The sequence below is a fragment of the Triturus cristatus genome, chromosome 1_1 (assembly GCF_964204655.1).
Source record: "Triturus cristatus chromosome 1_1, aTriCri1.1, whole genome shotgun sequence".
Taxonomy (NCBI): Eukaryota; Metazoa; Chordata; class Amphibia; order Caudata; family Salamandridae; genus Triturus; species Triturus cristatus.
Genome location: NC_140579.1, coordinates 1254305556 through 1254327442, shown reverse-complemented (window position 1 = coordinate 1254327442; position 21887 = coordinate 1254305556).

The following is a 21887-nucleotide window of genomic DNA, read 5'->3' as shown; positions in this document are numbered from 1 at the left end:
ATTGGACACTTATGACACTTTTCTGCTGAAAACCACATAATGGATTCCTGTGGAAGGGAGTACAAGTTACTGGTAAGTACGCTTAGAATTACTTTTCAGGGTCAGTGCTGGGCTAAAAGATGCAACACTGCGTTCTCTCCTGATTACAGGTGAGTAAATCGGAATTCGTAGTTCGACTGGTTTTAGAGGGATATTTGTACGTTTCAAAATTGGACTCTTTGAAACTTTTCTGCTGAAAACCCCACAATGGATTCCTATGGAAGGAAATACAAGTTACTGGTAAGTATGCTTAGAATTACTTTTCAGGGTCAGTGCTGGGCTAAAAGATGCAGCAGTGGGTTCTCTCCTGATTACAGGTGAGTAAATCGGAATTCGTAGTTCGGCTGGATTTAGAGGAATATTTGTACGTTTCAAAATTGGACACTTAGAACATTTTCTGGTGAAAACCACACAATGGATTCCTATGGAAAGAAATACAAGTTACTGGTAAGTACGCTTAGAATTACTTTTCAGGGTCAGTGCTGGGCTAAAAGATGCCGCACTGGGTTCTCTCCTGATTACAGGTGAGTAAATCGGAATTCGTAGTTCGGTTGATTTTAGAGGAATATTTGTACGTTTCAAAAATGGACACTTGGAAACTTTTCTGCTGAAAACCACAGAATGGATTCCTATGGAAGGAAATGCAAGTTACTGGTAAGTGCGCTTAGAATTACTTTTCAGGGTCAGTGTTGGGCTAAAAGATGCAGCACTGGGTTCTCTCCTGATTAGAGGTGAGTAAATTGGAATTCGTAGTTCGGCTGATTTTAGAGGAATATTTGTACGTTTCAAAATTGGACACTTATGACACTTTTCTGGTGAAAACCACACAATGGATTCCTATGGAAGGAAATACAAGTTACTGGTATGTACGCTTAGAATTACTTTTCAGGGTCAGTGCTGGGCAAAAAGATGCAGCCCTGGGTTCTCTCCTGATAGGTGAGTACATCAGAATTCGTAGTTCAGTTGATTTTAGAGGAATATTTGTACGTTTAAAAAATGGACACTTAGAAACTTCTCTGCTGAAAACCACACAATGGATTCCTATGGAAGGAAATGCAAGTTACTGGTAAGTACGCTTAGAATTACTTTTCAGTGTCATTGCTGGGCTAAAAGATGCAGCACTAGGTTCTCAGCTGATTACAGGTAAGTAAATTGGAATTCGTAGTTCGGCTGATTTTAGAGGAATATTTGTACGTTTCAAAATTGGACACTTAGAACATTTTCTGGTGAAAACCACACAGTTGATTCCTATGGAAGGAAATACTAGTTACTGGTAAGTACGCTTAGAATTACATTTCAGGGTCAGTGCTGGGCTAAAAGATGCAGCAGTGGGTTCTCTCCTGATTACAGGTGAGTAAATCGGAATTCGTAGTTCGGCTGGATTTAGAGGAATATTTGTACGTTTCAAAATTGGACACTTAGAACATTTTCTGGTGAAAACCACACAATGGATTCCTATGGAAAGAAATACAAGTTACTGGTAAGTACGCTTAGAATTACTTTTCAGGGTCAGTGCTGGGCTAAAAGATGCCGCACTGGGTTCTCTCCTGATTACAGGTGAGTAAATCGGAATTCGTAGTTCGGTTGATTTTAGAGGAATATTTGTACGTTTCAAAAATGGACACTTGGTAACTTTTCTGCTGAAAACCACACAATGGATTCCTATGGAAGGAAATGCAAGTTACTGGTAAGTACGCTTAGAATTACTTTTCAGGGTCAGTGTTGGGCTAAAAGATGCAGCACTGGGTTCTCTCCTGATTAGAGGTGAGTAAATTGGAATTCGTAGTTCGGCTGATTTTAGAGGAATATTTGTACGTTTCAAAATTGGACACTTATGACACTTTTCTGGTGAAAACCACACAATGGATTCCTATGGAAGGAAATACAAGTTACTGGTATGTACGCTTAGAATTACTTTTCAGGGTCAGTGCTGGGCAAAAAGATGCAGCCCTGGGTTCTCTCCTGATAGGTGAGTACATCAGAATTCGTAGTTCAGTTGATTTTAGAGGAATATTTGTACGTTTAAAAAATGGACACTTAGAAACTTCTCTGCTGAAAACCACACAATGGATTCCTATGGAAGGAAATGCAAGTTAATGGTAAGTACGCTTAGAATTACTTTTCAGTGTCATTGCTGGGCTAAAAGATGCAGCACTAGGTTCTCTGCTGATTACAGGTAAGTAAATTGGAATTCGTAGTTCGGCTGATTTTAGAGGAATATTTGTACGTTTCAAAATTGGACACTTAGAACATTTTCTGGTGAAAACCACACAGTTGATTCCTATGGAAGGAAATACTAGTTACTGGTAAGTACGCTTAGAATTACATTTCAGGGTCAGTGCTGGGCTAAAAGATGCAGCACTGGGTTCTCTCCTGATTACAGGTGAGTAAATTGGAATTCGTAGTTCAGCTGATTTTAGAGGAATATTTGTACGTTTCAAAATTGGACTCTTCGAAACTTTTCTGTTGAAAACCACACAATGGATTCCTATGGAAGGAGATACAAGTTAATGGTAAGTACGCTTAGAATTACATTTCAGGGTCAGTGCTGGGCAAAAAGATGCAGCCCTGGGTTCTCTCCTGATAGGTGAGTACATCAGAATTCGTAGTTCAGTTGATTTTAGAGGAATATTTGTACGTTTAAAAAATGGACACTTAGAAACTTCTCTGCTGAAAACCACACAATGGATTCCTATGGAAGGAAATGCAAGTTACTGGTAAGTACGCTTAGAATTAATTTTCAGTGTCATTGCTGGGCTAAAAGATGCAGCACTAGGTTCTCTGCTGATTACAGGTAAGTAAATTGGAATTCGTAGTTCGGCTGATTTTAGAGGAATATTTGTACGTTTCAAAATTGGACACTCAGAACATTTTCTGGTGAAAACCACACAGTTGATTCCTATGGAAGGAAATACTAGTTACTGGTAAGTACGCTTAGAATTACATTTCAGGGTCAGTGCTGGGCTAAAAGATGCAGCACTGGGTTCTCTCCTGATTACAGGTGAGTAAATTGGAATTCGTAGTTCAGCGGATTTTAGAGGAATATTTGTACGTTTCAAAATTGGACTCTTCGAAACTTTTCTGTTGAAAACCACACAATGGATTCCTATGGAAGGAGATACAAGTTACTGGTAAGTACGCTTAGAATTACTTTTTAGGGTCAGTGCAGGGCTAAAAGATGCAGCACTGGGTTCTCTCCTGATTGCAGGTGAGTGAATCGAATTCGTACTTCGGCTGATTTTAGAGGAATATTTGTACGTTTCAAAATTGGACACTTATGACACTTTTCTGCTGAAAACCACACAATGGATTCCTATGGAAGGAAATACAAGTTACTGGTAAGTACGCTTAGAATTACTTTCCAGGGTCAGTGCTGGGCTAAAAGATGCAGCACCTTGTTCTCTCGTGATTACAGGTGAGTAATTCGGAATTCGTAGTTCGGCTGATTTTAGAGGAATATTTCTACGTTTCAAAATTGGACACTTAGAACATTTTCTGGTGAAAACCACCCAGTGGATTCCTATGGAAGGAAATACATGTTACTGGTAAATACGCTTAGAATTACTTTTCAGGGTCAGTGCTGGGCTAAAAGATGCAGCACTGGGTTCTCTCCTGATTACAGGTGAGTTAATCGGAATTCGTAGTTCGGCTGATTTTAGGGGAATATTTGTACGTTTCAAAATTGGACACTTAGAACATTTTCTGGTGAAAACCACACAGTGGATTCCTATGGAAGGAAATAAAAGTTACTGGTAAGTATGCTTAGAATTACTTTTCAGGGTCAGTGCTGGGCTAAAAGATGCAGCACTGGGTTCTCTCCTGACTATAGGTGAGTAAATCGGAATTCGTAGTTTGGCTGATTTTAGAGGAATATTTGTACCTTTCAAAATTGGACACTTAGAAACTTTTCTGCTGAAAACCACACAATGGATTCCTATAAAAGGAAATACAAGTTACTGGTAAGTACGCTTAGAATTATTTTTCAGAGTCAGTGCTGGGCTGAAAGATGCAGCCCTGGGTTCTCTCCTGATTACAGGTGAGTAAATCGGAATTCGTAGTTCGGCTGATTTTAGAGGAATAGTTGTACGTTTCAAAATTGGACTCTTCGAAACTTTTCTGCTGAAAACAACACAATGGATTCCTATGGAAGGAAATACAAGTTACTGGTAAGTACGCTTAGAATTGCTTTTCAGGGTCAGTGCTGGGCTAAAAGATGCAGCACTGGGTTCTCTCCTGATTACAGGTGAGTGAATCCGAATTCGTAGTTCGGCTGATTTTAGAGGAATATTTGTACATTTCAAAATTGGACACTTATGACACTTTTCTGCTGAAAACCACATAATGGATTCCTGTGGAAGGGAGTACAAGTTACTGGTACGTACGCTTAGAATTACTTTTCAGGGTCAGTGCTGGGCTAAAAGATGCAACACTGGGTTCCCTCCTGATTACAGGTGAGTAAATCGGAATTCGTAGTTCGACTGGTTTTAGAGGAATATTTGTACGTTTCAAAATTGGACTCTTTGAAACTTTTCTGCTGAAAACCCCACAATGGATTCCTATGGAAGGAAATATAAGTTACTGGTAAGTATGCTTAGAATTACTTTTCAGGGTCAGTGCTGGGCTAAAAGATGCAGCAGTGGGTTCTCTCCTGATTACAGGTGAGTAAATCGGAATTCGTAGTTCGGCTGGATTTATTGGAATATTTGTACGTTTCAAAATTGGACACTTTTGACACTTTTCTGCTGAAAACCACACAATGGATTCCTATGGAAGGAAATACAAGTTACTGGTAAGTACGCTTAGAATTACTTTTCAGGGTCAGTGCTGGTCTGAAAGATGCAGCCCTCGGTTCTCTCCTGATAACAGGTGAGTAAATTGGAATTCGTAGTTCGGCTGATTTTAGAGGAATATTTGTACCTTTCAAAATTGGACACTTAGAAACTTTTCTGCTGAAAACCACACAATGGATTCCTATGGAACGAAATACAAGTTACTGGTAAGTACGCTTAGAATTGCTTTTCAGGGTCAGTGCTGGGCCAAAAGATGCAGCACTGGGTTCTCTCCTGATTACAGGTGAGTAAATCGGAATTCGTAGTTCGGCTGATTTTAGAGGAATATTTGTACGTTTCAAAATTGGACTCTTCGAAACTTTTCTGCTGAAAACAACACAATGGATTCCTATTGAAGGAAATACAAGTTACTGGTAAGTACGGTTAGAATTGCTTTTCAGGGTCAGTGCTGGGCTAAAAGATGCAGCACTGGGTTCTCTCCTGATTACAGGTGAGTGAATCGGAATTCGTAGTTCGGCTGAATTTAGAGGAATATTTGTATGTTTCAAAATTGGACACTTATGACACTTTTCTGCTGAAAACCACACAATGGATTCCTATGGAAGGAAATACAAGTTACTGGTAAGTACGCTTAGAATTACTTTTCAGGGTCAGTGCTGGGCTAAAAGATGCAGCACTGGGTTCCCTCCTGATTACAGGTGAGTAAATCGGAATTCGTAGTTCGGCTGGTTTTAGAGGAATATTTGTACGTTTCAAAATTGGACTCTTCGAAACTTTTCTGCTGAAAACCACACAATGGATTCCTATGGAAGGAAATACAAGTTACTGGTAAGTATGCTTAAGAATTACTTTTCAGGGTCGGTGCTGGGCTAAAAGATGCAGCACTGGGTTCCCTCCTGATTACAGGTGAGTAAATCGGAATTCGTAGTTCGGCTGGTTTTAGAGGAATATTTGTACGTTTCAAAATTGGACTCTTCGAAACTTTTCTGCTGAAAACCACACAATGGATTCCTATGGAAGGAAATACAAGTTACTGGGAAGTACGCTTAGAATTACTTTTCAGGGTCAGTGCTGGGCAAAAAGATGCAGCCCCGGGTTCTCTCCTGATAGGTGAGTACATCAGAATTCGTAGTTCAGTTGATTTTAGAGGAATATTTGTACGTTTAAAAAATGGACACTTAGAAACTTCTCTGCTGAAAACCACACAATGGATTCCTATGGAAGGAAATGCAAGTTACTGGTAAGTACGCTTAGAATTACTTTTCAGGGTCATTGCTGGGCTAAAAGATGCAGCACTAGGTTCTCTCCTGATTACAGGTAAGTAAATTGGAATTCGTAGTTCGGCTGATTTTAGAGGAATATTTGTACGTTTCAAAATTGGACACTTAGAACATTTTCTGGTGAAAACCACACAGTTGATTCCTATGGAAGTAAATACTAGTTACTGGTAAGTACGCTTAGAATTACATTTCAGGGTCAGTGCTGGGCTAAAAGATGCAGCACTGGTTTCTCTCCTGTTACAGGTGAGTAAATTGGAATTCGCAGTTCAGCTGATTTTAGAGGAATATTTGTACGTTTCAAAATTGGACTCTTCAAAACTTTTCTGTTGAAAACCACACAATGGATTCCTATGGAAGGAAATACAAGTTACTGGTAAGTACGCTTAGAATTACTTTTTAGGGTCAGTGCAGGGCTAAAAGATGCAGCACTGGGTTCTCTCCTGATTGCAGGTGAGTGAATCGAATTCGTAGTTCGGCTGATTTTAGAGGAATATTTGTACGTTTCAAAATTGGACTCTTCGAAACTTTTCTGCTGAAAACCACACAATGGATTCCTATGGAAGGAAATACAAGTTACTGGTAAGTATGCTTAGAATTACTTTTCAGTGTCAGTGCTGGGCTAAAAGATGCAGCACTGGGTTCCCTCCTGATTACAGGTGAGTAAATCGGAATTCGTAGTTCGACTGGTTTTAGAGGAATATTTGTACGTTTCAAAATTGGACTCTTCGAAACTTTTCTGCTGAAAACCCCACAATGGATTCCTATGGAAGGAAATACAAGTTACTGGTAAGTACGCTTAGAATTACTTTTCAGGGTCAGTGCTGGGCTAAAAGATGCAGCACTGGGTTCCCTCCTGATTACAGGTGAGTAAATCGGAATTCGTAGTTCGGCTGGTTTTAGAGGAATATTTGTACGTTTCAAAATTGGACACAGAACATTTTCTGTTGAAAACCACACAATGGATTCCTATGGAAGGATATACAAGTTACTGGTAAGTACGCTTAGAATTACTTTTCAGGGTCAGTGCTGGGCTAAAAGATGCAGCACTGGGTTCTCTCCTGATTACAGGTGAGTTAATCGTAATTCGTAGTTCGGCTGATTTTAGAGGAATATTTGTACGTTTCAAAATTGGACACTTAGAACATTTTCTGGTGAAAACCACACAGTGGATTCCTATGGAAGGAAATAAAAGTTACTGGTAAGTACGCTTAGAATTACTTTTCAGGGTCAGTGCTGGGCTAAAAGATGCAGCACTGGGTTCTCTCCTGACTATAAGTGAGTAATCGGAATTCGTAGTTTGGCTGATTTTAGAGGAATATTTGTACCTTTCAAAATTGGACACTTAGAAACTTTTCTGCTGAAAACCACTCAATGGATTCCTATAAAAGGAAATACAAGTTACTGGTAAGTACGCTTAGAATTATTTTTCAGAGTCAGTGCTGGTCTGAAAGATGCAGCCCTGGGTTCTCTCCTGATAACAGGTGAGTAAATTGGAATTCGTAGTTCGGCTGATTTTAGAGGAATATTTGTACCTTTCAAAATTGGACACTTATAAACTTTTCTGCTGAAAACCACACAATGGATTCCTATGGAACGAAATACAAGTTACTGGTAAGTACGCTTAGAATTGCTTTTCAGGGTCAGTGCTGGGCCAAAAGATGCAGCACTGGGTTCTCTCCTGATTACAGGTGAGTAAATCGGAATTCATAGTTTGGCTGATTTTAGAGGAATATTTGTACGTTTCAAAATTGGACTCTTCGAAACTTTTCTGCTGAAAACAACACAATGGATTCCTATTGAAGGAAATACAATTTACTGGTAAGTACTGTTAGAATTGCTTTTCAGGGTCAGTGCTGGGCTAAAAGATGCAGCACTGGGTTCTCTCCTGATTACAGGTGAGTGAATCGGAATTCGTAGTTCGGCTGAATTTAGAGGAATATTTGTACGTTTCAAAATTGGACACTTATGACACTTTTCTGCTGAAAACCACACAATGGATTCCTATGGAAGGAAATACAAGTTACTGGTAAGTACGCTTAGAATTACTTTTCAGGGTCAGTGCTGGGCTAAAAGATGCAGCACTGGGTTCCCTCCTGATTACAGGTGAGTAAATCGGAATTCGTAGTTCGGCTGGTTTTAGAGGAATATTTGTACGTTTCAAAATTGGACACAGAACATTTTCTGTTGAAAACCACACAATGGATTCCTATGGAAGGATATACAAGTTACTGGTAAGTACGCTTAGAATTACTTTTCAGGGTCAGTGCTGGGCTAAAAGATGCAGCACTGGGTTCTCTCCTGATTACAGGTGAGTAAATCGGAATTCATAGTTTGGCTGATTTTAGAGGAATATTTGTACGTTTCAAAATTGGACTCTTCGAAACTTTTCTGCTGAAAACAACACAATGGATTCCTATTGAAGGAAATACAATTTACTGGTAAGTACGGTTAGAATTGCTTTTCAGGGTCAGTGCTGGGCTAAAAGATGCAGCACTGGGTTCTCTCCTGATTACAGGTGAGTGAATCGGAATTCGTAGTTCGGCTGAATTTAGAGGAATATTTGTACGTTTCAAAATTGGACACTTATGACACTTTTCTGCTGAAAACCACACAATGGATTCCTATGGAAGGAAATACAAGTTACTGGTAAGTACGCTTAGAATTACTTTTCAGGGTCAGTGCTGGGCTAAAAGATGCAGCACTGGGTTCCCTCCTGATTACAGGTGAGTAAATCGGAATTCGTAGTTCGGCTGGTTTTAGAGGAATATTTGTACGTTTCAAAATTGGACTCTTCGAAACTTTTCTGCTGAAAACCACACAATGGATTCCTATGGAAGGAAATACAAGTTACTGGTAAGTACGCTTAAGAATTACTTTTCAGGGTCGGTGCTGGGCTAAAAGATGCAGGACTGGGTTCTCTCCTGATTACAGGTGAGTGAATCGGAATTCGTAGTTCGGCTGATTTTAGAGGAATATTTGTACGTTTCAAAATTGGACACTTATGACACTTTTCTGCTGAAAACCACACTATGGATTCCTATGGAAGGAAATACAAGTTACTGGGAAGTACGCTTAGAATTACTTTTCAGGGTCAGTGCTGGGCAAAAAGATGCAGCCCCGGGTTCTCTCCTGATAGGTAAGTACATCAGAATTCGTAGTTCAGTTGATTTTAGAGGAATATTTGTACGTTTAAAAAATGGACACTTAGAAACTTCTGTGCTGAAAACCACACAATGGATTCCTATGGAAGGAAATGCAAGTTACTGGTAAGTACGCTTAGAATTACTTTTCAGGGTCATTGCTGGGCTAAAAGATGCAGCACTAGGTTCTCTCCTGATTACAGGTAAGTAAATTGGAATTCGTAGTTCGGCTGATTTTAGAGGAATATTTGTACGTTTCAAAATTGGACACTTAGAACATTTTCTGGTGAAAACCACACAGTTGATTCCTATGGAAGGAAATACTAGTTACTGGTAAGTACGCTTAGAATTACATTTCAGGGTCAGTGCTGGGCTAAAAGATGCAGCACTGGGTTCTCTCCTGATTACAGGTGAGTAAATTGGAATTCGCAGTTCAGCTGATTTTAGAGGAATATTTGTACGTTTCAAAATTGGACTCTTCGAAACTTTTCTGTTGAAAACCACACAATGGATTCGTATGGAAGGAAATACAAGTTACTGGTAAGTACGCTTAGAATTACTTTTTAGGGTCAGTGCAGGGCTAAAAGATGCAGCACTGGGTTCTCTCCTGATTGCAGGTGAGTGAATCGAATTCGTAGTTCGGCTGATTTTAGAGGAATATTTGTACGTTTCAAAATTGGACTCTTCGAAACTTTTCTGCTGAAAACCACACAATGGATTCCTATGGAAGGAAATACAAGTTACTGGTAAGTATGCTTAGAATTACTTTTCAGTGTCAGTGCTGGGCTAAAAGATGCAGCACTGGGTTCCCTCCTGATTACAGGTGAGTAAATCGGAATTCGTAGTTCGGCTGGTTTTAGAGGAATATTTGTACGTTTCAAAATTGGACACAGAACATTTTCTGGTGAAAACCACACAATGGATTCCTATGGAAAGAAATACATGTTACTGGTAAGTACGCTTAGAATTACTTTTCAGGGTCAGTGCTGGGCTAAAAGATGCAGCACTGGGTTCCCTCCTGATTACAGGTGAGTAAATCGGAATTCGTAGTTCGGCTGATTTTAGAGGAATATTTGTACCTTTCAAAATGTGACACTTAGAAACTTTTCTGCTGAAAACCACACAATGGATTCTTATGGAAGGAAATACAAGTTACTGGTAAGTATGCTTAGAATTGCTTTTCAGGGTCAGTGCTGCCCTAAAAGATGCAGCACTGGCTTCTCTCCTGATTACAGGTGAGTAAATCGGAATTTGTAGTTCGGCTAATTTTAGAGTAATATTTGTACGTTTCAAAATTGGACTCTTCGAAACTTTTCTGCTGAAAACCACACAATGGATTCCTATGGAAGGAAATACAAGTTACTGGTAAGTACGCTTAGAATTACTTTTCAGGGTCAGTGCTGGGCTAAAAGATGCAGCACTGGGTTCTCTCCTGATTACAGGTGAGTGAATCGGAATTCATAGTTCGGCTGATTTTAGAGGAATATTTGTACGTTTCAAAATTGGACACTTATGACACTTTTCTGCTGAAAACCACACAATGGATTCCTATGGAAGGAAATACAAGTTACTGGTAAGTACGCTTAGAATTACTTTTCAGGGTCAGTGCTGGGCTAAAAGATGCAGCACTGGGTTCTCTCCTGATTAGAGGTGAGTAAATTGGAATTCGTAGTTCGGCTGATTTTAGAGGAATATTTGTACGTTTCAAAATTGGACACTTATGACACTTTTCTGGTGAAAACCACACAATGGATTCCTATGGAAGGAAATACAAGTTACTGGTATGTACGCTTAGAATTACTTTTCAGGGTCAGTGCTGGGCAAAAAGATCCAGCCCTGGGCTCTCTCCTGATAGGTGAGTACATCAGAATTCGTAGTTCAGTTGATTTTAGAGGAATATTTGTACGTTTAAAAAATGGACACTTAGAAACATCTCTGCTGAAAACCACACAATGGATTCCTATGGAAGGAAATGCAAGTTACTGGTAAGTACGCTTAGAATTACTTTTCAGTGTCATTGCTGGGCTAAAAGATGCAGCACTAGGTTCTCTGCTGATTACAGGTAAGTAAATTGGAATTCGTAGTTCGGCTGATTTTAGAGGAATATTTGTACGTTTCAAAATTGGACACTTAGAACATTTTCTGGTGAAAACCACACAGTTGATTCCTATGGAAGGAAATACTAGTTACTGGTAAGTACGCTTAGAATTGCTTTTCAGGGTCAGTGCTGGGCTAAAAGATGCAGCACTGCGTTCTCTCCTGATTACAGGTGAGTAAATCGGAATTCGTAGTTCGGCTGATTTTAGAGGAATATTTGTACCTTTCAAAATTGGACTCTTCAAAACTTTTCTGTTGAAAACCACACAATGGATTCCTATGGAAGGAAATACAAGTTACTGGTAAGTACGCTTAGAATTACTTTTTAGGGTCAGTGCAGGGCTAAAAGATGCAGCACTGGGTTCTCTCCTGATTGCAGGTGAGTGAATCGAATTCGTAGTTCGGCTGATTTTAGAGGAATATTTGTACGTTTCAAAATTGGACTCTTCGAAACTTTTCTGCTGAAAACCACACAATGGATTCCTATGGAAGGAAATACAAGTTACTGGTAAGTACGCTTAGAATTACTTTTCAGTGTCAGTGCTGGGCTAAAAGATGCAGCACTGGGTTCCCTCCTGATTACAGGTGAGTAAATCGGAATTCGTAGTATGACTGGTTTTAGAGGAATATTTGTACGTTTCAAAATTGGACTCTTCGAAACTTTTCTGCTGAAAACCCCACAATGGATTCCGATGGAAGGAAATACAAGTTACTGGTAAGTACGCTTAGAATTACTTTTCAGGGTCAGTGCTGGGCTAAAAGATGCAGCACTGGGTTCCCTCCTGATTACAGGTGAGTAAATCGGAATTCGTAGTTCGGCTAGTTTTAGAGGAATATTTGTACGTTTCAAAATTGGACACAGAACATTTTCTGGTGAAAACCACACAATGGATTCCTATGGAAGGATATACAAGTTACTGGTAAGTACGCTTAGAATTACTTTTCAGGGTCAGTGCTGGGCTAAAAGATGCAGCACTGGGTTCTCTCCTGATTACAGGTGAGTTAATCGGAATTCGTAGTTCGGCTGATTTTAGAGGAATATTTGTACGTTTCAAAATTGGACACTTAGAACATTATCTGGTGAAAACCACACAGTGGATTCCTATGGAAGGAAATAAAAGTTACTGGTAAGTACGCTTAGAATTACTTTTCAGGGTCAGTGCTGGGCTAAAAGATGCAGCACTGGGTTCTCTCCTGACTATAAGTGAGTAAATCGGAATTCGTAGTTTGGCTGATTTTAGAGGAATATTTGTACCTTTCAAAATTGGACACTTAGAAACTTTTCTGCTGAAAACCACTCAATGGATTCCTATAAAAGGAAATACAAGTTACTGGTAGGTACGCTTAGAATTACTTTTCAGTGTCATTGCTGGGCTAAAAGATGCAGCACTAGGTTCTCTGCTGATTACAGGTAAGTAAATTGGAATTCGTAGTTCGGCTGATTTTAGAGGAATATTTGTACGTTTCAAAATTGGACACTTAGAACATTTTCTGGTGAAAACCACACAGTTGATTCCTATGGAAGGAAATACTAGTTACTGGTAAGTACGCTTAGAATTACATTTCAGGGTCAGTGCTGGGCTAAAAGATGCAGCACTGGGTTCTCTCCTGATTACAGGTGAGTAAATTGGAATTCGTAGTTCAGCTGATTTTAGAGGAATATTTGTATGTTTCAAAATTGGACTCTTCGAAACTTTTCTGTTGAAAACCACACAATGGATTCCTATGGAAGGAGATACAAGTTACTGGTAAGTACGCTTAGAATTACTTTTTAGGGTCAGTGCAGGGCTAAAAGATGCAGCACTGGGTTCTCTCCTGATTGCAGGTGAGTGAATCGAATTCGTACTTCGGCTGATTTTAGAGGAATATTTGTACGTTTCAAAATTTGACACTTATGACACTTTTCTGCTGAAAACCACACAATGGATTCCTATGGAAGGAAATACAAGTTACTGGTAAGTACGCTTAGAATTACTTTTCAGGGTCAGTGCTGGGCTAAAAGATGCAGCACCTTGTTCTCTCCTGATTACAGGTGAGTTGATCGGAATTCGTAGTTCGGCTGATTTTAGAGGAATATTTGTACGTTTCAAAATTGGACACTTAGAAACTTTTCTGCTGAAAACCACACAATGGATTCCTATAAAAGGAAATACAAGTTACTGGTAAGTACGCTTAGAATTATTTTTCAGAGTCAGTGCTGGGCTGAAAGATGCAGCCCTGGGTTCTCTCCTGATAACAGGTGAGTAAATTGGAATTCGTAGTTCGGCTGATTTTAGAGGAATATTTGCACCTTTCAAAATTGGACACTTAGAAACTTTTCTGCTGAAAACCACACAATGGATTCCTATGGAAGGAAATACAAGTTACTGGTAAGTACGCTTAGAATTGCTTTTCAGGGTCAGTGCTGGGCTAAAAGATGCAGCACTGGGTTCTCTCCTGATTACAGGTGAGTAAATCGGAATTCGGAGTTCGGCTGATTTTAGAGGAATAGTTGTACGTTTCAAAATTGGACTCTTCGAAACTTTTCTGCTGAAAACAACACAATGGATTCCTATGGAAGGAAATACAAGTTACTGGTAAGTACGCTTAGAATTGCTTTTCAGGGTCAGTGCTGGGCTAAAAGATGCAGCACTGGGTTCTCTCCTGATTACAGGTGAGTGAATCCGAATTCGTAGTTCGGCTGATTTTAGAGGAATATTTGTACGTTTCAAAATTGGACACTTAGAACATTTTCTGTTGAAAACCACACAATGGATTCCTATGGAAAGAAATATAAGTTACTGGTAAGTACGCTTAGAATTACTTTTCAGGGTCAGTGCTGGGCTAAAAGATGCCGCACTGGGTTCTCTCCTGATTACAGGTGAGTAAATCGGAATTCGTAGTTCGGTTGATTTTAGAGGAATATTTGTACGTTTCAAAAATGGACACTTAGAAACTTTTCTGCTGAAAACCGCAGAATGGATTCCTATGGAAGGAAATACAAGTTACTGGTAAGTACGCTTAGAATTACTTTTCAGGGTCAGTGCTGGGCTAAAAGATGCAGCACTGGGTTCTCTCCTGATTAAAGGTGAGTGAATCGGAATTCGTAGTTCGGCTGATTTTAGAGGAATATTTGTACGTTTCAAAATTGGACACTTATGACACTTTTCTGCTGAAAACCACACAATGGATTCCTATGGAAGGAAATACAAGTTACTGGTAAGTACGCTTAGAATTACTTTTCAGGGTCAGTGCTGGGCTAAAAGATGCAGCACTGGGTTCCCTCCTGATTACAGGTGAGTAAACCGGAATTTGTAGTTCGGCTGGTTTTAGAGAAATATTTGTACGTTTCAAAATTGGACACTTATGACACTTTTCTGGTGAAAACCACACAATGGATTCCTATGGAAGGAAATACAAGTTACTTGTAAGTACGCTTAGAATTACTTTTCAGGGTCAGTGCTGGGCAAAAAGATGCAGCCCAGGGTTCTCTCCTGATAGGTGAGTACATCAGAATTCGTAGTTCAGTTGATTTTAGAGGAATATTTGTACGTTTAAAAAATGGACACTTAGAAACTTCTCTGCTGAAAACCACACAATGGATTCCTATGGAAGGAAATGCAAGTTACTGGTAAGTACGCTTAGAATTACTTTTCAGGGTCATTGCTGGGCTAAAAGACGCAGCACTAGGTTCTCTCCTGATTACAGGTAAGTAAATTGGAATTCGTAGTTCGGCTGATTTTAGAGGAATATTTGTACCTTTCAAAATTGGACACTTAGAAACTTTTCTGCTGAAAACCACACAATGGATTCTTATGGAAGGAAATACAAGTTACTGGTAAGTACGCTTAGAATTGCTTTTCAGGGTCAGTGCTGGGCTAAAAGAAGCAGCACTGGGTTGTCTCCTGATTACAGGTGAGTTATTCGGAATTCGTAGTTCGGCTGATTTTAGAGGAATATTTGTATGTTTCAAAATTGAACTCTTCGAAACTTTTCTGCTGAAAACAACACAATGGATTCCTATGGAAGGAAATACAAGTTACTGGTAAGTACGCTTAGAATTACTTTTCAGGGTCAGTGCTGGGCTAAAAGATGCAGCACTGGGTTCTCTCCTGATTAAAGGTGAGTAAACCGGAATTTGTAGTTCAGCTGGTTTTAGAGAAATATTTGTACATTTCAAAATTGGACACTTATGACACTTTTCTGGTGAAAACCACACAATGGATTCCTATGGAAGGAAATACAAGTTACTTGTAAGTACGCTTAGAATTACTTTTCAGGGTCAGTGCTGGGCAAAAAGATGCAGCCCCGGGTTCTCTCCTGATAGGTGAGTACATCAGAATTCGTAGTTCAGTTGATTTTAGAGGAATATTTGTACGTTTAAAAAATGGACACTTCGAAACTTCTCTGCTGAAAACCACACAATGGATTCCTATGGAAGGAAATGCAAGTTACTGGTAAGTACGCTTAGAATTACTTTTCAGGGTCATTGCTGGGCTAAAAGATGCAGCACTAGGTTCTCTCCTGATTACAGGTAAGTAAATTGGAATTCGTAGTTCGGCTGATTTTAGAGGAATATTTGTACGTTTCAAAATTGGACACTTAGAACATTTTCTGGTGAAAACCACACAGTTGATTCCTATGGAAGGAAATACTAGTTACTGGTAAGTACGCTTAGAATTACATTTCAGGGTCAGTGCTGGGCTAAAAGATGCAGCACTGGGTTCTCTCCTGATTACAGGTGAGTAAATTGGAATTCGTAGTTCAGCTGATTTTAGAGGAATATTTGTACGTTTCAAAATTGGACTCTTCGAAACTTTTCTGTTGAAAACCACACAATGGATTCCTATGGAAGGAAATACAAGTTACTGGTAAGTACGCTTAGAATTACTTTTTAGGGTCAGTGCAGGGCTAAAAGATGCAGCACTGGGTTCTCTCCTGATTGCAGGTGAGTGAATCGAATTCGTAGTTCAGCTGATTTTAGAGGAATATTTGTACGTTTCAAAATTGGCCTCTTCGAAACTTTTCTGCTGAAAACCACACAATGGATTCCTATGGAAGGAAATACAAGTTACTGGTAAGTACGCTTAGAATTACTTTTCAGTGTCAGTGCTGGGCTAAAAGATGCAGCACTGGGTTCCCTCCTGATTACAGGTGAGTAAATCGGAATTCGTAGTTCGACTGGTTTTAGAGGAATATTTGTACATTTCAAAATTGGACTCTTCGAAACTTTTCTGCTGAAAACCCCACAATGGATTCCTATGGAAGGAAATTCAAGTTACTGGTAAGTACGCTTAGAATTACTTTTCAGGGTCAGTGCTGGGCTAAAAGATGCAGCACTGGGTTCTCTCCTGATTACAGGTGAGTGAATTGGAATTCGTAGTTCGGCTGATTTTAGAGGAATATTTGTACGTTTCAAAATTGGACACTTATGACACTTTTCTGCTGAAAACCACACAATGGATTCCTATGGAAGGAAATACAAGTTACTGGTAAGTACGCTTAGAATTACTTTTCAGTGTCAGTGCTGGGCTAAAAGACGCAGCACTGGGTTCTCTCCTGATTACAGGTGAGTAAATCGGAATTCGTAGTTCGGCTGGTTTTAGAGGAATATTTGTACGTTTCAAAATTGGACACTTAGAACATTTTCTGGTGAAAACCACACAATGGATTCCTATGGAAAGAAATAAAAGTTACTGGTAAGTACGCTTAGAATTACATTTCAGGGTCAGTGCTGGGCTAAAAGATGCAGCACTGGGTTCTCTCCTGATTACAGGTGAGTAAATCAGAATTCGTAGTTCGGTTGATTTTAGAGGAATATTTGTACGTTTCAAAAATGGACACTTAGAAACTTTTCTGCTGAAAACCACACAATGGATTCCTATGGAAGGAAATGCAAGTTACTGGTAAGTACGCTTAGAATTACTTTTCAGGGTCAGTGCTGGGCTAAAAGATGCAGCCCTGGGTTCTCTCATGATAACAGGTGAGTAAATCAGAATTCGTAGGTCGGCTGATTTTAGAGGAATATTTGTACCTTTCAAAATTGGACACTTAGAAACTTTTCTGCTGAAAACCACACAATGGATTCTTATGGAAGGAAATACAATTTACTGGTAAGTACGCTTAGAATTGCTTTTCAGGGTCAGTGCTGCCCTAAAAGATGCAGCACTGGATTCTCTCCTGATTACAGGTGAGTAAATCGGAATTTGTAGTTCGGCTGATTTTAGAGTAATATTTGTACGTTTCAAAATTGGACTCTTTGAAACTTTTCTGCTGAAAACCACACAATGGGTTCCTATGGAAGGAAATACAAGTTACTGGTAAGTACGCTTAGAATAACTTTTCAGGGTCAGTGCTGGGCTGAAAGATGCAGCCCTGGGTTCTCTCATGATAACAGGTGAGTAAATTGGAATTCGTAGTTCGGATGATTTTAGAGGAATATTTGTACCTTTCAAAATTGGACTCTTCGAAACTTTTCTGCTGAAAACCACACAATGGATTCCTATAGAAGGAAATACAAGTTACTGGGAAGTACGCTTAGAATTACTTTTCAGGGTCAGTGCTGGGCTAAAAGATGCAGCACTGGGTTCCCTCCTGATTACAGGTGAGTAAATCGGAATTCGTAGTTCGGCTGGTTTTAAAGGAATATTTGTACGTTTCAAAATTGGACACTTAGAACATTTTCTGGTGAAAACCACACAGTGGATTCCTATGGAAGGATATACAAGTTACTGCTAAGTACGCTTAGAATTACTTTTCAGGGTCAGTGCTGGGCTAAAAGATGCAGCACTGGGTTCTCTCCTGATTACAGGTGAGTTAATCGGAATTCGTAGTTCGGCTGTTTTAGAGGAATATTTGTACGTTTCAAAATTGGACACTTAGAACATTTTCTGGTGAAAACCACACAGTGGATTCCTATGGAAGGAAATAAAAGTTACTGGTAAGTACGCTTAGAATTACTTTTCAGGGTCAGTGCTGGGCTAAAAGATGCAGCACTGGGTTCTCTCCTGACTATAAGTGAGTAAATCAGAATTCGTAGCTTGGCTGATTTTAGAGGAATATTTGTACCTTTCAAAATTGGACACTTAGAAACTTTTCTGCTGAAAACCACACAATGGATTCCTATAAAAGGAAATACAAGTTACTGGTAAGTACGCTTAGAATTATTTTTCAGAGTCAGTGCTAGTCTGAAAGATGCAGCCCTGGGTTCTCTCCTGATAACAGGTGAGTAAATCGGAATTCGTAGTTCGGCTGAATTTAGAGGAATATTTGTACCTTTCAAAATTGGACACTTAGAAACTTTTCTGCTGAAAACCACACAATGGATTCCTATGGAAGGAAATACAAGTTACTGGTAAGTACGCTTAGAATTGCTTTTCAGGGTCAGCGCTGGGCTAAAAGATGCAGCACTGGGTTCTCTCCTGATTACAGGTGAGTAAATCGGAATTCGTAGTTCGGCTGATTTTGGAGGAATATTTGTACGTTTCAAAATTGGACTCTTCGAAACTTTTCTGCTGAAAACAACACAATGGATTCCTATGGAAGGAAATACAAGTTACTGGTAAGTATGGTTAGAATTGCTTTTCAGGGTCAGTGCTGGGCTAAAAGATGCAGCACTGGGTTCTCTCCTGATTACAGGTGAGTGAATCGGAATTCGTAGTTCGGCTGATTTTAGAGGAATATTTGTACGTTTCAAAATTGGACACTTATGACACTTTTCTGCTGAAAACCACACAATGGATTCCTATGGAAGGAAATACAAGTTACTGGTAAGTACGCTTAGAATTACTTTTCAGGGTCAGTGCTGGGCTAAAAGATGCAGCACTGGGTTCCCTCCTGATTACAGGTGAGTAAATCGGAATTCGTAGTTCGGCTGGTTTTAGAGGAATATTTGTACGTTTCAAAATTGGACTCTTCGAAACTTTTCTGCTGAAAACCACACAATGGATTCCTATGGAAGGAAATACAAGTTACTGGTAAGTACGCTTAAGAATTACTTTTCAGGGTCGGTACTGGGCTAAAAGATGCAGGACTGGGTTCTCTCCTGATTACAGGTGAGTGAATCGGAATTCGTAGTTCGGCTGATTTTAGAGGAATATTTGTACGTTTCAAAATAGGACACTTATGACACTTTTCTGCTGAAAACCACACAATGGATTCCTATGGAAGGAAATACAAGTTACTGGGAAGTACGCTTAGAATTACTTTTCAGGGTCAGTGCTGGGCTAAAAGATGCAGCACTGGGTTCCCTCCTGATTACAGGTGAGTAAATCGGAATTCGTATTTCGGCTGGTTTTAGAGGAATATTTGTACGTTTCAAAATTGGACACTTAGAACATTTTCTGGTGAAAACCACACAATGGATTCCTATGGAAAGAAATACAAGTTACTGGTAAGTACGCTTAGAATTACTTTTCAGGGTCAGTGCTGGGCTAAAAGATGCAGCACTGGGTTCTCTCCTGATTACAGGTGAGTAAATCGGAATTCGAAGTTCGGCTGATTTTAGAGGAATATTTGTACCTTTCAAAAATGGACACTTAGAAACCTTTCTGCTGAAAACCACACAATGGATTCTTATGGAAGGAAATACAAGTTACTGGTAAGTACGCTTAGAATTGCTTTTCAGGGTCAGTGCTGGGCTAAAAGATGCAGCACTGGGTTCTCTCCTGATTACAGGTGAGTAAATCGGAATTCGTAGTTCGGCTGATTTTAGAGGAATATTTGTACGTTTCAAAATTGGACTCTTCAAAACTTTTCTGCTGAAAACAACACAATGGATTCCTATGGAAGGAAATACAAGTTACTGGTAAGTACGCTTAGAATTACTTTTCAGGGTCAGTGCTGGGCTAAAAGATGCAGCACTGGGTTCCCTCCTGATTACAGGTGAGTAAATCGGAATTCGTAGTTCGGCTGGTTTTAGAGGAATATTTGTACGTTTCAAAATTAGACTCTTCGAAACTTTTCTGCTGAAAACCCTACAATGGATTCCTATGGAAGGAAATACAAGTTACTGGTAAGTACGTTTAGAATTACTTTTCAGGGTCAGTGCTGGGCTAAAAGATGCAGCACTGGGTTCTCTCCTGATTACAGGTGAGTGAATCGGAATTCGTAGTTCGGCTGGTTTTAAAGGAATATTTGTACGTTTCAAAATTGGACACTTAGAACATTTTCTGGTGAAAACCACACAATGGACTCCTATGGAAAGAAATACAAGTTACTGGTAAGTAAGCTTAGAATTACTTTTCAGGGTCAGTGCTGGGCTAAAAGATGCAGCACTGGGTACTCTCCTGATTACAGGTGAGTAAATCAGAATTCGTAGTTCGGCTGATTTTAGAGGAATATTTCTACGTTTCAAAATTGGACACTTAGAACATTTTCTGGTGAAAACCACACAGTGGATTCCTATGGAATGATATACAAATTACTGGTAAGTACGCTTAGAATTACTTTTCAGGGTCAGTGCTGGGCTAAAAGATGCAGCACTGGGTTCTCTCCTGATTACAGGTGAGTTAATCGGAATTCGTAGTTTGGCTGTTTTAGAGGAATATTTGTACGTTTCAAAATTGGACACTTAGAACATTTTCTGGTGAAAACCACACAGTGGATTCCTATGGAAGGAAATAAAAGTTACTGGTAAGTACGCTTAGAATTACTTTTCAGTGTCAGTGCTGGGCTAAAAGATGCAGCACTGGGTTCTCTCCTGACTATAAGTGAGTAAATCGGAATTCGTAGCTTGGCTGATTTTAGAGGAATATTTGTACGTTTCAAAATTGGACACTTAGAAACTTTTCTGGTGAAAACCACACAGTGGATTCCTATAAAAGGAAATACAAGTTACTGGTAAGTACGCTTAGAATTGCTTTTCAGAGTCAGTGCTGGTCTGAAAGATGCAGCCCTGGGTTCTCTCCTGATAACAGGTGAGTAAATCGGAATTCGTAGTTCGGCTGATTTTAGAGGAATATTTGTACCTTTCAAAATTGGACACTTAGAAACTTTTCTGCTGAAAACCACACAATGGATTCCTATGGAAGGAAATACAAGTTACTGGTAAGTACGCTTAGAATTGCTTTTCAGGGTCAGCGCTGGGCTAAAAGATGCAGCACTGGGTTCTCTCCTGATTACAGGTGAGTAAATCGGAATTCGTAGTTCGGCTGATTTTGGAGGAATATTTGTACGTTTCAAAATTGGACTCTTCGAAACTTTTCTGCTGAAAACAACACAATGGATTCCTATGGAAGGAAATACAAGTTACTGGTAAGTACGGTTAGAATTGCTTTTCAGGGTCAGTGCTGGGCTAAAAGATGCAGCACTGGGTTCTCTCCTGATTACAGGTGAGTGAATCGGAATTCGTAGTTCGGCTGATTTTAGAGGAATATTTGTACGTTTCAAAATTGGACACTTATGACACTTTTCTGCTGAAAACCACACAATGGATTCCTATGGAAGGAAATACAAGTTACTGGTAAGTACGCTTAGAATTACTTTTCAGGGTCAGTGCTGGGCTAAAAGATGCAGCACTGGGTTCCCTCCTGATTACAGGTGAGTAAATCGGAATTCGTAGT